Raw genomic sequence first — 16,524 nt, 5'->3', positions numbered from 1 at the left:
CCGCCATCTGATCGAGAATCAAATTTTCGTGATTTTCGAGGCACGTTTTTTCCTTAGACTGTAAATATCCATTCTTTGGTCATACTGAACTGAAAGTTTTTGGAGTGAACCACTTAAAACTTAGAACTTTAAACGTAGAGCAAGACAATCTAAAATCCGTGACATCCAAATCCTCGAATATTGGATCGAAACATGTTGAGAATTTTGTGACCATTCTATTAACGTGAGACACTTCATTCGGTTCTTGTCTGTCTGATTTAATTTCTTGTCTTATAATTACTTATGTAACAATTCAAGTCTTGGGGACCCTTTACACCTCTAAGTATGGATGGTATAGAAAAGGATGCCAATCTCTTGCAGAATTGTTGCAAAAGTGACCGCTTTCAGCTTTAAATAATAGTTCCTAATCTCTCCGGTGGCGCTAGTTAGGGTCTGGGACATGAGTATAACATGAACCAACAAATAACCCGACCAATTTACGTAGGTTGTTTTTGGTAGTATTTTGGTGTATGGTGGCGCCGCCTAATTACTGTTTTTTGATGGACACTTTTCATACATAGAGATTTGGCTCCTTTATATAGGTATAGTCTCCATGCCTCTAAGGATAATTTGATGATCTTTTTTTTTAATTTATTATAGTCATATTCATAGTCATAGTCATATCATTTATTGCATTATACATATTTTATCTCTGACACTTAGAGACTTTTACATCTCTAAACAATTTTAGTAATTGTCTGTTGTTTGTATATTTTTATTAGTTTTCATTTTTTTTGTAATTCGATATTTAGACTGGATACATCTCTGACAAAGTATATAATATTTTATTGATTCCATATTTGTAATTGTTTTTTGCAAATTTTGGTTTTGTATTGCTTGTAAAAATTGACATGTAAAAGTGCCCCTGTTGCCTATTTGCTGAATAAATGTTTGATGTTTGATGTTGATGTTTGATTATTAAATAGATTTTTTGACGATCCAGTTTTTAGCTAATTTTCAAAATGCGGAATTTGTCATCTTCAGCGCCAATAGCGTCTAGCAATAGCTTAACGCGAGGTCTACAGCTCACAGAGCTCTAGTACCGTAAAATGGGGTGAGTAGGGTTCGCGGGGAGAGTTGGGTTATGAATGGGGAGAGAAGGGATGAAGGGATGAAAGGGGGGTGAGATGGGAGTTTAAGGCTACTGCTACAAAAATCATGTATTCCAATTTAAAATGGAGCTATAGTAATACTCATAATAAAAAAAACGATCCAACAATCTTCCAAAATCACCTTTGTATGAAATCCCATCTCACCCCAATTACGAGGGACTACGGGGTGAGATGGGATTTCCTGTTTATCGTCAAAGTTATGAGATGGAACTACCCGAAATAAAATAAAAACTAAAATACAAACGTCCGGAACACTTATATTATTTTTTCTACTCGTCGAGTATAATCTGTGTATTACAACTTCATATGCAACACTACAACCTTACTCTTTTCAACGTTGGATAGTCTATGGCACTTCCGACTCAAGCATAAGAAGTTTATCGATACGGTTTAGTCAATTACAAAAATTTTGAAAATAGAACTTCATACATTTCGATAAAATATTTCTTGTTTAAGGAGACTCGATTCAATGCAAATTAGCCTACTTAAACACGCTGCTGCGTCGCATCTGCTTTGTGATTGGTTGGCTAACAAAAACATTTTATTTTATGTTGTAGTAGAAACAATTGCTTCGTAAGTCAGAAACGCGCATGTGACACCCTTCATATAGCAACATCCATACCCTACGAAAACTGCTTAGCGTTGCTTGTTAGTCTCCATAGGCTACGGTGGCCAAAATCGAGAAAAAATCTGTTTTAAAATTGAATTTAGCAAGGAGCAAGTACCAGGGCCTCATGAGTTACGAGGAGGTGTCGTTGACCAACCCGCCCGGGGCGCCGGGCCCGGCGGCCAGGGGCACGTACGAGTATGAAGGTATCGCGGGCTGTGGCAGCTCGCGTATCTTAGCTGTATACTTTTGGTTTGTTTACCTATATGATTCTACTAGTTGAAAATATTATTTTTTTGTCTCGTAGAAAAAGTATTGTATACAATAGTGATATAATCAAGCTTTTCAATCTCGTACCTTAACTTAAGCAACTCAGCAAGCTTCGTTGCTTAAACACGGTACTCGACTGAAAAGCTCTCTATTATATCACGATTGTATAAAATACTAATTATATACACCATTCAGTTTGCATATGTAAAAATAAAATGTTATCGAGGATTGAATGTCAGTTTTGCGCCTACTGACCCCATTTTTAGTAGTTAGAATATGCTATATTTATTAACTTTAACCGTGCCCTAATACGAGTAGTAGTTACTTAACTTAAATTCAAGTGACATATATATATATATATATATATATATATATATATATATATATATATATATATATACCCCCAAGGTTAAATGTTGCAACAGTTGCAACAAGGCGCGGCGCAGCGAACGTGAATTAGGATTTATTATGCACTTAAGAGCGTGTAAACGGGTTACTTTTGTACAGAAATAACTGACAAAGTAACTCGTTTTTATTGTTATTGAGTGTACTAACTGCCCTAATAGGCTCGAGGTTGCAGCTAAAAGTTTTAAGTCCCCGGCAAGCTCGGTTCTCCATAATAGTTACGCTCTCATTTCAAAACGACTTGCTAGATAGCTCAGAAACTTTGTACTTACAATAGGATGAGGTATATCTAGTTTATGTAGCTTCAGATACCACAGTTAAAAAACCGGCCAAGTGCGAGTCGGACTCGCGCACCGAGGGTTCCGTTCTTTTTAGTATTTTGTTACAGCGGCAACAGAAATACATCATCTGTGAAAATTTCAACTATCACGGTTCATGACAGACAGACAGACGGACAGTGGAGTCTTAGTAATAGGGTAGGGTCTTAATAATAGACTGTGAGACCTTAGTGTTGGATGATGCTGGACATTCTGATGTTTTGAAAAGATGTGTCCCGCCGAGTTTGTTGCCGGTCCCATATTGGGATACCCTCCTACAATTTAGGAGGGAATTAAATCTTCTCGGGTCCGTGGTGTAGGGTTGGAGCCGGCGTAGTTTTTATCGCGTATATATATATATATATATCTTTACTTGAAAATAATTGTAGTGTATAACTAGCCTTATGAACCGATTTTGCATGTACAACCAGCCTTAAAGTTTGTAGTCTATGATTGTTCATTATTTTAGTATGTGGGTATTTTTGCACTTTGTAAGTTTTCCTCAGTCACCCGTTGACCACGAACGCTGTAAAGGGTTCGAAACGTCGGGATGTATTATAAATTCAATATACGCGATATAATCCGTTTTTATAGTTTTATTTAATAGGGTCCCGTTTTTACCCTTTGGGTACGGAACCCTAAAAAATACAGCGAATTAAAGTTTTACATACAACACTTGTTTTTGCTCTATTTCGTTTATTTTATGACCTACGAGTATAAAGTTACTAAGCAGTGTATGACTGGTGGTTAAAATTTAACCATATAGAACTTATCCTGAATTCTAGAAAAATGTTGACAAAATATTGAGAGCTGAAATGCCCAGTTGAGTGCTTCACCCGAAAGAGTCTTTCGTTTTGCTGCAACGCACACAGCGAACCAACCTATAATATATGTATATATACACCTTTTATTTATGCCTTTTGTTATTTATGTTATTTTTATTTTGGTATTGTTATTGTTTCAATATTTTTATCTATAAGTGTGTATTGATTGTGGCGTGTGAATAAATAGTTTTCGCCTCACTAGCTCGGAAAGTTGTCGTTTATCCTTCAATACAAGCGGGGAAAAACGCGTTTTATCCACTAGTGGGGAAAGTAATTTGACCTTGGATGGAGCGTGTTTAAGTAGCTTGACAGATAACAAAACGTAAAACGCTCATGATAATGGTTCGTTCGATATTAATTATCATTAAATAAATAGTTTGAGAATCTAATAAAAAATACCAAATTTAGCTTAATTTAATGATTTTAAGTCATAAACCTTAAAATTCCATAAGAAACGTTTGCTTTTTTATAATGATGTTAAATATAATTCTGAACTCACAAGTTGAGTCGATGCAATTTCAAAACGCATCGTTGACATTTCATACAAAGAGTTTTCTGTTATAATATCGTAAAGAAATGAGTGATTCCATTGATGACGGTGATCTAACGCCTGTGGATGTTGCACTTTCCTCGCTATAGTGAGGTGAAAAGTTTTGTGTTACACACGGGCGCAAATGTATTTTACTTCTCGTGTGTTGAAACACTCGCTACGCTCAGGATTCTATTTCAGAACCTATAGAATCCTTTCGCTTGCTCGTGTTTCAATTCTACACTCGCGGGTTACGAAGTAACTAGTTAATAATCTGTGCTCGCGGGTAAAATACAACTTTGCACCCTTGTATAACAAATAACTCTTATCTATCTATCCTTCCAATGCCCACAAAAATCCGATATCTGCACCCAACGACTACGGAAATAATAGTCGTTTTGGGAACAAAACTTACGCTTACCATAAGCACAGGGCGGACACGCTATACATCGAAAATCACTTGCGTTTCTATGTGTGAACGGCACGTCTGTACACGTGGCATGCGTCATTGTGTGAGTAGGTTGCTTAAAAATAGTACTGAGCGGCCGGCAAACGGCCGTCAATCTGCTGTCGCGGGGCGAGGTAATTCGAGTTGGGGCGGGGCGATGCGTGGCCGTTCTGTATGATAATACTATTACTTATTCTGTGGTATGGAGTGAGCACTATGTCTACTTATATCTTTGCCCGTATTGACCTTAGGTATACCTATTATAAATTTTCCACCTTTTTTACTGATGATGGCTAACCGGATTAAAGTTATTAATACATTTTGACCTATGAGATTTGAGGTACACGTAAATAAACATTAATTCATGGTATGAATAAATTATGAATGTGCAAAAACCGGCCAAGTGCGAGTCGGACTCGCGCACTAAGGGTTCCGTACCATTACGCAAAAAACGGCAAAAAATCACGTTTGTTATATGGGAGCCCCACTGTAAAAAAAAAATTTTATTCTATTTTTAGTATTTGTTGTTATAGCGGCAACAGAAATACATCATCTGTGAAAATTTCAACTGTCTAGCTATCACGGTTCATGAGATACAGCCTGGTGACAGACAGACAGACCGACAGCGGAGTCTTAGTAATAGGGTCCCGTTTTTGAATAAATTATGAATAACATAGAAAAAACAACGATACCGTTACTTAGTCTAATTTTCGCAATAACTAATTGTGCTGTCATTATTTGAAGGTTAGGTTTATCAAAATATAACAACTTGTCTACAAACGTGACAGTATTATGTCACTTTTTTGTTGACATATTTTTTATGGGAAAAGCTCACTCATAAGGGTTCATCCATTAATTACGTCACACGAATTTTGAGGTTCTTTGACCCTCGCCCCCTCTTTGTCACACTTGATCACATTTGGCAAACACCTCCCCCCTGGTGTGACGTCACATTTTTTCAATGAAATCGGCAAATCGAATTAAGTATTATTAATATTTTATCAAAACATTTTTGACAAAAGAAATATTAGTAATTTTATATTACAAAACAGATTAGGAAAGAAAATTAAACGATTAAAAACGATTCTCGTTCCAAAAACTTGTTATTTAACTGTAGGTACAGCGAATAAAATAATTTAAATAAGTTATAGTGACCTAACCTCCTAACAAGGCCTAGTTCCCCCTCTGGGTTGGAAGGTCAGATGGCAGTCGCTTTCGTAAAAACTAGTGCCTACGTCAATTCTTAGGAATAGTTGTCAAGCTGACCCCAGGCTCCCATGAGCCGTGGCATAATGCCGGGATAACGCGAGGAAGAAGAAATAAGTTATAGTGACGTCACAAAGTTTGTGACTCCCCCCTCCCCCTTGTCACAACATGTCACATTTTCTTGACCAAACGTGTGATGTATTTAATGGATGACCCCAAATGAGTGACAAGAAATAGTTGATGCACCCTTTTACATCATCTATTTAGTTAAAAGCAATATTGATCTAACAAGTTTTTTCATTTACTGACAACAATTAACAATAATGAATGAAAAATGCACCATTGTATGTAAACTTAATTTTTTAATTACCTACTTACAACTTTCCCAAATTCAACCCTAATACACTTGTCATAAGATTTAAATTCTCTTAAACCACTATCCAGAATCATTTGGCGTTAAAATCTTTACAAACATGTATTTGCCGCTAGCGGAACGAGACACAATTCTTAACACGTCCATGTAAGATTCATTTTCGTTTAACTTTCACTTGATTAACCGCAAGCGCTTTATCACCTTCGAGACACGGCCAAGTTAATTTTGCTGTTGCTGAAATTAATGATGGCGCTTAAAGTTATGGAATAAAGGTGATTTTTGAATGTGTTTTTGTAGATCGGTTGTTGACAATGACCCCGTTGGGTACTTGATCACTTGGCGTTGATGTTACGTGATTGTTATCGAACTTGCGGCATCTTACATTTGACAAGGGCTCTATTCGACTTCGCTTTGTGACAGTGGTGACATGGCTGTAATATTAAATTGTTGAATTTAATGCTTTAAAAAAAACTGCGCATTTCATACATTGTAGTTAATGTGATTTCGGTTTTTTAGAAAGTAACGTTGAAAAAAAAAACAGGTAATGAGACAAACAATAGGTAGTAAGGACAGTTTATTATTTGTTGTTGTTAAGGCTAAGCTTCGCCTCCCCATAGATAACCAATTAGGATGCATATTGGATTCAAATGCCGTCCGTCACAAAGACAATGGACGGCAATAAACTTTACCTGAGCTAACCTTTTTTTTCAACACCCACATTTTTAAGTGCCATGCTATTGGTCATCACTTTTATGATATCGCCTGACCGCCTGCAAGACGTTTAAACGATTTTTGACCTTAAAGGTGGTTCACCGAGAATGTCCCCGATTGTATAAAGAATGTTGTTTAATAGATAGATAGATAGATAGATATATTCTTTATTGTGCATAGTTAAAACAAATTTAGATACATTATAATTAACATAGCGAACTAAGCAACAACAGGCGGTCTTATCGCTAAAAAGCGATCTCTTACAGACAACCTTCAGGTAGTAGAATTTTATAAATGGTGCATTTTCTATGAAAAGGGACCTTATTGTCGATGGCGCTTACGCCGCACAGCGTTGGATTTTGTATTTATATCGGAGCATCGTTAATAATGGCGTAAGCGCCATCGACAATAAGGTCCCTTTTTATAGAAAATACCACATATTCACCTCTGGTGGACCACTGGACAATTTTTACTATAAAGGGTTAAAAGGGTAACATTTTAACCACCGGCCATACTCTGCGTAGTCACTTTATAGGTCATACTGAACAACTCTTATTATGGTGAAGGGAATGGAAAAAAAATTTGCTGTCATAGAAATCAGCGGCATCACATCACCCGGAATGTGTGAAACAGCCAATATTTGGTAACAAAACCGATGTATGGAGTGAGCACTCTATGTCTTCTTAATTCTCTTTGGTATGACCATAGAGTAACTTATACTAGAGCGGTACTGTCATAGTAAATTTTGTAACCCCAGTAAATTCACTGCCATCTGTCGACACACTTTGAAACTAAAAATGAAGATTTGTAAAAATACGATAGAATGTATTTAAATATAGATAAATGATTTTTTTATTTGCATTAATTAGTTTTATGATTTTGACCCATATTCTTTCACTGATATGCGTTAAAATTGTTAAATAACAAACGAAACCGTCAACGCCATCTATACGACTGTAGGCCAAAACTAGTAGCGCCCCAAATAGAATCAAATAATAATAATAGTAGAATCAAATTTTCTTGATTTTCGAGGCACGTTTTTTCCTTATACTATCCATCTATTACGGAGTTATATCTATCTTTGGTATGACCTATAAAGTGACTAAGCGGAGTATGGCTGATGGTTAAAATTGTACCCTATAGAATCCTCAATTCTAGAAAAATGTTGACAAAATATTAAGAGTTCAAATGGCCAGTGATTCACTCGATAGAGTGCAGCGTATTACTGAGCCAGAACATGGCCAGAACACTTTTGTTTTGCTGCAACGTATTATCAAGTATTATGTATGTAACTAGGAGATATTGGAAGAGTCCTTCAGGTATATCTAGCTCAATCATGTGTATTTCGGAACTGACAAGCTGACATACAAAATGTTTAACCACCCTCTAACAAAATAAATATATATTCTGCAAAGAAATATTTGGAATATAATTTGCAGTAGATAGCCTAAGAATTAATGATTGAAAAATGTATTTAATTTAAGTTAAGTGTTCTTATTATTTATTAATTAATCAATAACTTATTATGAATTTTAATATTGGAATTTTAATCTATTATACTATTAGATAAAAAAAATTATTTTGGAAAATTTGCATGTTGTTATGCGACTGAATACTGTACAAGTGTATATTTTAACAAAACACCTGTATTTTAGAATTAAGTATTCTTGCAAATAAAGAATCTTTATCTTTATCTCTAGTCGGCGCACGTAAACTTAGGTCTAACGTCTAACCCATATTATATATACGGTGGCTAAAAAATAAAAAAACGGGCCAAGAGCGAGTCGGACTCACGTTCCAAGGGTTCCGTACATTACACAACTTTTTTGTAACAATGTATTTTTTATGTGAAAAAACCCGTAGGGATCGGATCAAAACTAAGTAATTAAGTCCGACTCACGCTTGACTGCACATTTCTAATAGGTTTTCCTGTCATCCATAGGTAAAGAACTATTTTGTGTATTTTTTCAAAATTTTAGGCCTAGTAGTTTCGGAGATAATGGTAATTTTTTGGCTATTTTCTTATATAACTTCTAAATCTAAACTATTTATTTTGACACAACGCACACAGCAAACCTAATACTACCTTTTATTGATGCTTCTTGTTCCTTATTTTTATTTTGGTATTGTTATCATTGCATTGTAATTCTAATTCTAATTCTAATTCTAATTCTAATTTTAATTTTAATATTTAATATTTGATATGTAAATTGTATATGGATTCCAAATTGTCCGAAATAAATGTTTTTTTTTATTTTTGTTTTTTTTTTATTTTTATTGTGTTGTTTACGAATTGGATGTGTACCTAAGTATTGTATTGTGTATTTGATTATGTAAGTACTGCGGAATGAAGTATCGAGACAAACCATTCTGGTTTAACGATGCTTTTTATCAATTATCGTGTAAAATTTGTGATTTATTTCTAATAAATAAATAAATAAATAAATAAATAAAATATTGTTTCTATTTTCGTGTCTATAAGTGTGTATTGTGGCAAGCGAATAAATGGTTTATCTATCTATCTATCCAATGCCCACAAAATCCGATATCTGCACCCAATTATCAACTAGTCTCTTGAAAACCGAGGTCGCAGTGAGTCTGATACATAAAATAAGTTAACAACCAGGAAACGTATTAGTGCGCAGAAATTAACATTTAAAATGCAAGTTTTAGTTTATGTTTTTTTCTTGATTAAATTATACTGGTCGATTTTTAAGTGCCGTTTTTTTTGGTCAGTTTTTCATATTTAATTTGAAGTTTGAAGATCTCATTCTAGGCGGAAAACCCACGAAATCTCAGTTCACAACACAAAAAATAAACTCACAAACAACAATAGTTATTTATGAACGGGGTGTTGGGGGTCTGACGCCACAGCGTTTATTAGGGAGGTGGGACATAAAATTAGGGGAGACCTCTGATCCTCGCGCGGGTTCGTACCTGGTGCAAAGGTTGGCCATCGCTATCCAACGTGGTAACGCGGCAAGTGTGATGGGCACCTTTGCACCCGGTACAGCTCGCGGAGGTCTTTTTGAATCAAATATTTTAGTTAGTTTTGTAGTTTATTGATTAATTTAAATGTTTAAGTTATTTTTTGTGATTGTTGTGTGTGTTTTGTTTTTGTGTAGTTTAAGTTAGTGTTTTGAAGTTTAAGTTATTTTTTATGATTGTATATATACCATTAACTGTACGTTTTAATAAAATATGTTTTAATATATTAGTTGTAGTATCTTAGTTTTTTAGTATTTAGTATTAATAATTTTAGTTTTAATTTTTAGTTAAGAACTTACTAACAATGCTATGGACCTATGAGTTGTCTGAAAATAAACGAATTTTATTTTATTTATTATTTACTTAAACATGAAAAGATATTTATAGGTTCTTCAAGTCTCCAGATTTTTTTTATTAATGAAAACTATATCACAACCTTACCTAAGTGTTACGACATGATATTAGTGATCCACTCTCTAGTCTCTCTACCTACTCTACTTTACCTACCACAATATATAGAATAATTTTAAAATTTAAATTAAATTAAAAAAGAAAGTGGGCACATTTTACGGTAGTTTAATTTTTAGTTACATTTTATTCGAATTTTATTAATTAAGTAATACTTTTGTGGTTTGAAAAAAAAACATTTGTTTAATATTTTTGGATAATTATAAATAGAACACTGAACTGAAATAGATGTCATATACAATAGAAAAAGTGACCAAGCCCTCCACCCTTCCAAGGGCAGTGGCCGGATTCGAACCGGCGTCTTCAGCTAACGCGGCTCACGCCCTGGACCTCTGGACTACCCGGTCACTTCACTGCCACGGGACCCTATTACTAAGACTCCGCTGTCCGTCCGTCGGTCTGTCCGTCTGTCACCGGGCTGTATCTCATGAACCGTGATAGCCAGACAGTTGAAATTTTCACAGATGATGTATTTCTGTTGCCGCTATAACAACAAATACTAAAAACAGAATAAAATAAATATTTAAGTAGGGCTTCTACTTCTATACAACAAACCTGATTTTTTTGCCGTTTTTTGCGTAATGGGACGGAACCCTCCGTGCGCGAGTCCGACTCGCACTTGGCTGATTTTCTTAAATTTATTTTAGTTTGTAATTTATATTGTATTTGTGTGACTATTAAAATAACTATTAAACAAAAAATTAAAAAAAAAACCCTACGCTATACGTCAAAAAAATCAATTTTATACCAAAAATACTCTTTAAACTGCCGGATCGTTTTTTATTAAACATAGCTTACATAGCTAAAAACTACCGCAAGGAAACTCACTTTCGCATAATAAAACCACATTGAAATCGGTCCATCCGTATGATAGATACGATACCACAGACATACAAACATATAACAACCCTCTTTTTTGCGGTTCATCATCATCATCATCTCAGCCGAAAGACGTCCACTGCTGGACAAAGGCCTCCCCCAAGGATCTCCACAACGAACGTGCATTCGCGGTTTTTGCGGTTAAAAACTAGAAATACAATAGTGGTTTACAATAGTGGCATGCTGGCAAAAGTTGTATTAATATTTAAAGTGAATAAATAAATTAAAAAAAAATTAAAATATTTTGATTGTTCTTAAATTGTAGAACACTGAACTTACCCCAATTCCCCTTTTTCCAAGCTGGAACGTACACAAACACTGCAATATTTCAAAGTCCGCGGACAATCTAAATACTACAGATGCGAGTACTAGCGACCGGGTCGATCTACTCGCGCGAGTGCACTGGCTCGGAGAGTAGCAACCTTGCTTTTAAAACAACTTGTAAAAACCCCCACCAATGCTTTTGATTTATTTATTTTTTAAATTTTGTATAAAAAACTTAAATTCGCTGTATTTTTAGTAACAAATACTGAAAAGTACGGAACCCTCGGTGCGCGAGTCGGACTCGCACTTGGCCGGTTTTTTTCAATTTGATTTTTGATAAGGTACGTAAAAAGTTAAGTTTCACTGATGAAAATGTAAACTTGGCAACATAAAATATCAATTTACTGGTTCAAAAATATTTTGACTCGATCTCTTGTACAATTTGTGGTATTTTCTATAAAAAGGGACCTTATTGTCGATGGCGCTTACGCCATTATAGGTATTAACGATGCTCCGATATCAATACAATGCCGCGCGACGCTGTGCGGCGTAAGCGTCATCGACAATAAGGTCCCTTTTCATAGAAAATGCCCCATTTTATTGAGAGCAGGGGCTGCAGAATTTAAATATATTGGAAGTAATTACATCTGAATACTTCTCTTAACATGCAAAAACATAAAGCATATTCGATCGATTTCAAGCAAGCTCTTGCGGCTGTACTTAACATAACAAGCGTATTTTGTATTTACGTGTTGATTTTTAAGTTATTTTTATGGGAAATAGTGCCCTATATAGACACCTACATACGTTATACTATCAAGTATATATATGGGTATAAGCTACCATAAATTTGTTTTTTTTTTATACCACGTCGGTGGCCATCAAGCATACGGCCCGCCTGATGGTAAGCAGTTACCGTAGCCTAGTATAGTATTATATAATCTGTGCCGTACCCTATGAACGCCTGCAACACCAGAAATATTGCCGTTGCCGACCCTTTAAAAACCTGTACACTCCTTTTTTGAAGAACCCCATACTGTAACCCCTCGGGAAAACCTCGGTAGGGAGCTCATTCCACAGCCAAAGCGTCCGCGATGTTATGTTATTTATGATTATTTCAAAGATATGGTTATTTAAATATGTTCGACATGTACTAAAGCCTGACCATGTAATATATGATCATTGTCAAGAGGGCGCTGTTATTCTCATGTATAGGGTGACAGTTCAGTATAGTATGGAAAAATTAGTTTCAGTGAAATTCCGCAATTATGTATAATTTTATGTATATTTTTATATTAAATGTTCCCTATTAGTTAGTTAGTTAGTTTTACTCGGCATTTTCCGCAAGTCGACATCCAATGTGCCTATTTTGCGTGAATACGAGGTTGGCCTATTCTAACCTAAATGTTCCCTATTATTACAGAGCCTACTTAGCGCCACCGGAGAGATTAGGAACTAATATTTACAGCTAAAAGCTGGTCACTATTGCAACAGTTCTGCAATAAGAGATCCTTTCTATACCGTCCATACATTTACCGTTTACAAACACGTTTGAAGGTAAATAAAAACCGGCCAAGTGCGAGTCGGACTCGCGCACCGAGGGTTCCGTACTTTTTAGTATTTGTTGTTATAGCGGCAACAGAAATACATCATCTGTGAAAATTTCAACTGTCTAGCTATCACGGTTCATGAGATACAGCCTGGTGACAGACAGACAGACAGACGGACAGCGGAGAATAGCAAAGATAGATATAACTCCGTAATAGATGGATACAGTCTAAGGAAAAAACGTGCCTCGAAAATCAAGAAAATTTGACTCTCGATCAGAGGGCGCTACTAGCTTTGGCCTATTGTCGTATAGATGGCGTTGACGGTTTCGTTTGTTATTTAACAATTTTTACGCATATCAGTAAAAGAACATGGGTCAAAATCATAAAAATAATTAATGCAAATAAAAAAAATCATTTATCCATATTTAAATACATTTTATCGTATTTTTATAAATCTTCATTTTTAGTTTTAAAGTGTGTCGATAGATGGCAGTGAATTTACTGTGGTTACAAAATTTACTATGACAGTACCGCTCTAATAGTATAAGTTACTCTATGGTAATAGGGTCCCGTATTTACCCTTTGGGTACGCAACCCTAAAAAGGGCGTAATGTAAGTACGTTAACGCTTTTCCCACGGATATCTTGAACCCTATTGATGTAGTATACACAACTTTGGGAACTAATCAAATTATTTATATTAAATATTTTGATTTGTGTTTTTTTAAGTCACACTATTATATATAAATTATAAACTGATATAGGTCAATAGGTGTCATCTATTAAAGAAAAAGTGACGAGACTCCAGTGGTGAAGGCCGGATTCGAACCGGCATCTTTAGCTATCGCGGCTAACGTCTTGAACCCCTAGGCCACCTCGCCACGGCGGAACCGGTCCCAATTTCTCGACTATGCCAACTTACTAAGACTAGGCGTCTTTTACCAACTCTAAGGACACTTTGTCTTACATCTATTTCAGCCTATTGATATATCCTCCTAAGTCCTGCGATACCAAATTTTGTACATAATAAAATTCACCCTTCAGTCCCAGCATTAAGTAAGTTACTATAGTAATAAACACCGATAGTACATATTTCGGTACAAAAATTTTAGATGCCCCCGCTTTCAAATTTGAATGCTCTGACAGTCCATAGGGTTGTAAATAGTCCGTTCAGGACTCACAGCAAATATTTATTATGTGCAAAAAAATTAACAAGAGGCCTCTAAGACTGAAGTTTAAAAAAAGCTGGGACTTAGGAGGATATGTTCAACATATTTTATTTGATAAAGTTTGATCCGGTAGGCAGATTAATGAAGGTCGATCTTGGGATCTTAGACCACAATTGCAATGCAATTATGCTCACGCGTCAAACGCTTATAATAATTGAAGGTAAGAAAGGGCGTCATGCGCTGCGCGTGAACGCTTTTACTCTGAAAGCCGGCTTCCGCGCAGCGTTCTGCGCAATACAAATATCAAATCAAACCGGAAGGGTAGCGCGTGTCGGCACGTTTTGCGTAGGTACCTAATGTTTTAAATGCTGCCTGTTTGGACAAAGTACAAAAACATGGGTAGGTTTGATCAATTTAGTTCACATATTCTTAAAAAAAGACCTGAATTCACATAAAAGTCAAAATACAATAGCAGTAAGTACCACATTAAATAAATATCGCTTTCCGAGAGCAAATTTAGGAGATTGTATTATTATAAAATTGTGCAAGATACTCAATTTTAACGAAAAAATAAACGGATATCAAAGAGCAGTCTAAAGCGCCATAATTCTACGTCACGAACAAAGTACTGCTTAGAAAGAAGAAGATTCCAGAAATACTCAACATCATTAAGAGACGAAAAACAGCCTATCTGGGTCACATATACAGAAATAAGAAATACGACTTATTATAAACAGTTAGCGAGGGAAAATTCGAGGGAAGAAGAGAGCGAGGTAGACCTAGACAGGGCGGACACGCTATACATCAAAAATCACTTGCGTATGTGTGAACGGCACGTCTGTACACGCCTCATGCGTCATAGTGTAAGTTGCTTAAAAACAGTACTGAGCGGCCGGCAAACGGCCGTCAATCTGGTGTCGCGGGGCGAGGTAATTCGAGTCGGGGCGGGCGGTGCGTGGCCGTTCTGTATGATAATACTATTGCTTATTCTGTGCCTAGATAATGGATAGATGACATTAAGGACTGGACACTTACAAAAGACGCAGCCACCCTCAAGAGATTAGCAAAGACCAAGCTGAATGCCGTGCTGACCGCCGACGCCCATTAGATGGGCATGGCACTAGAAGAAGATTAATAATCTATAAATCTTTTCTGCTCGGATGCATTTGGAAATATATAAACATAGCCAATTGCAAGATTTAACTCGTTTTTTAAACCTTTTTTGTCAAATTTTGTGGCACTTTTTTGACCTGACTTACGACCCATGAAGAATTCGTGCGATTTCAGCACTTTTTGCGACTAATGAGTAATCCTAATTAATAATGTCTAGATTAATTGGCCTTTTGCAGACCTTACTATGAAGGTAAAGTTTTTATCCAATTGACAGGCTCGTGAAGCATTTTATTTCATCACACTTAATAATCATAATCATCATAATCTTTATTCTTTGATTGCTAGTAATTACACAATTACTGGATACATAAAATAAAGTAATATATATGTAAGTTTATTTAATTATAGTATGTATAGTATGTATATGTAAGTTTATTCATTTCATTCATTTTCATTTCATTCATTTCATTTATTTTTCATTCAATAAGCACTAACAGCTGAACTTTACGTGCTAATTGGCATTACAATTAATACTTAATGGCTAACATGCATTAATTGCTAAAAACAAAAAGATAGACATACTAATTGCAACTTAAGTAAATAAGATTTCATTAATTCAAACCGGAATAAATGTCATATACAAAACACACATATTACATTTGTTACATAATTATTTTTAAGAAAAAACAATTGAAACGAATTAATAAATTAAATTAAATGTCAACTGTAGAATTTTAAATAATAGCCAATGTCAATTCTCGGTAGTGTGTATTATTTATCGCTATATTTTTTGTTTTAAGTTACCTATTCTGCTTTTTTTTTTGTTCAATGCCTGCACATATCACTGTTTCTGTTTAGCCTGGTGGTTGACTGGTAGAGAATGCCTTTAGGCATTTAGTCCGCCATTTGTACTTTATTTGTTATATTGTGCAATAAAGTTTAAAATAAATAAATAATTACTATTCTTAAGCGAGGTTTAGACTAGCAAGAAATTGCATGCAATTTTCATTACATTGCGGTATCTGATAAACATTTTGAATGCAGTTAACCTTAGTAGTCAACAATGTAACGTAAATTGTATGCAAGTTCTTGCTAATCTAAACCTCGCTTTACAATAGGGAAAATTATGCGAAACTCTGCGCAGGGGGCGCCACTACCACAATCAGAGGGTCTATCGCGAAACAAGAAAATCCAAATTTCGTTATGTACCATTTCTGTCACTTGCATCAAAGATAGATATAACTCCGTAATAG

General features: G+C 35.4%; 1 protein-coding gene across 1 annotated transcript in view; it reads right to left on the bottom strand.

Annotated features, from left to right (window-relative positions):
- Positions 1-11,599, bottom strand: part of LOC134753604 (organic cation transporter protein-like) — a 66,192-nt gene extending 54,593 nt beyond the window's left edge. The window contains exon 1 of the mRNA XM_063689533.1: positions 11,456-11,599. The gene's annotated coding sequence lies outside the window, so the exon portion shown is untranslated. The remainder of the gene's footprint in view (positions 1-11,455) is intronic.
- Between the last annotated feature and the right edge of the window lie 4,925 nt (positions 11,600-16,524).

This window comes from Cydia strobilella, chromosome 27 (genome assembly GCF_947568885.1).
Source record: "Cydia strobilella chromosome 27, ilCydStro3.1, whole genome shotgun sequence".
In the NCBI taxonomy this organism is placed as follows: Eukaryota; Metazoa; Arthropoda; class Insecta; order Lepidoptera; family Tortricidae; genus Cydia; species Cydia strobilella.
This window is presented reverse-complemented; position numbering and strand designations above follow the sequence as displayed.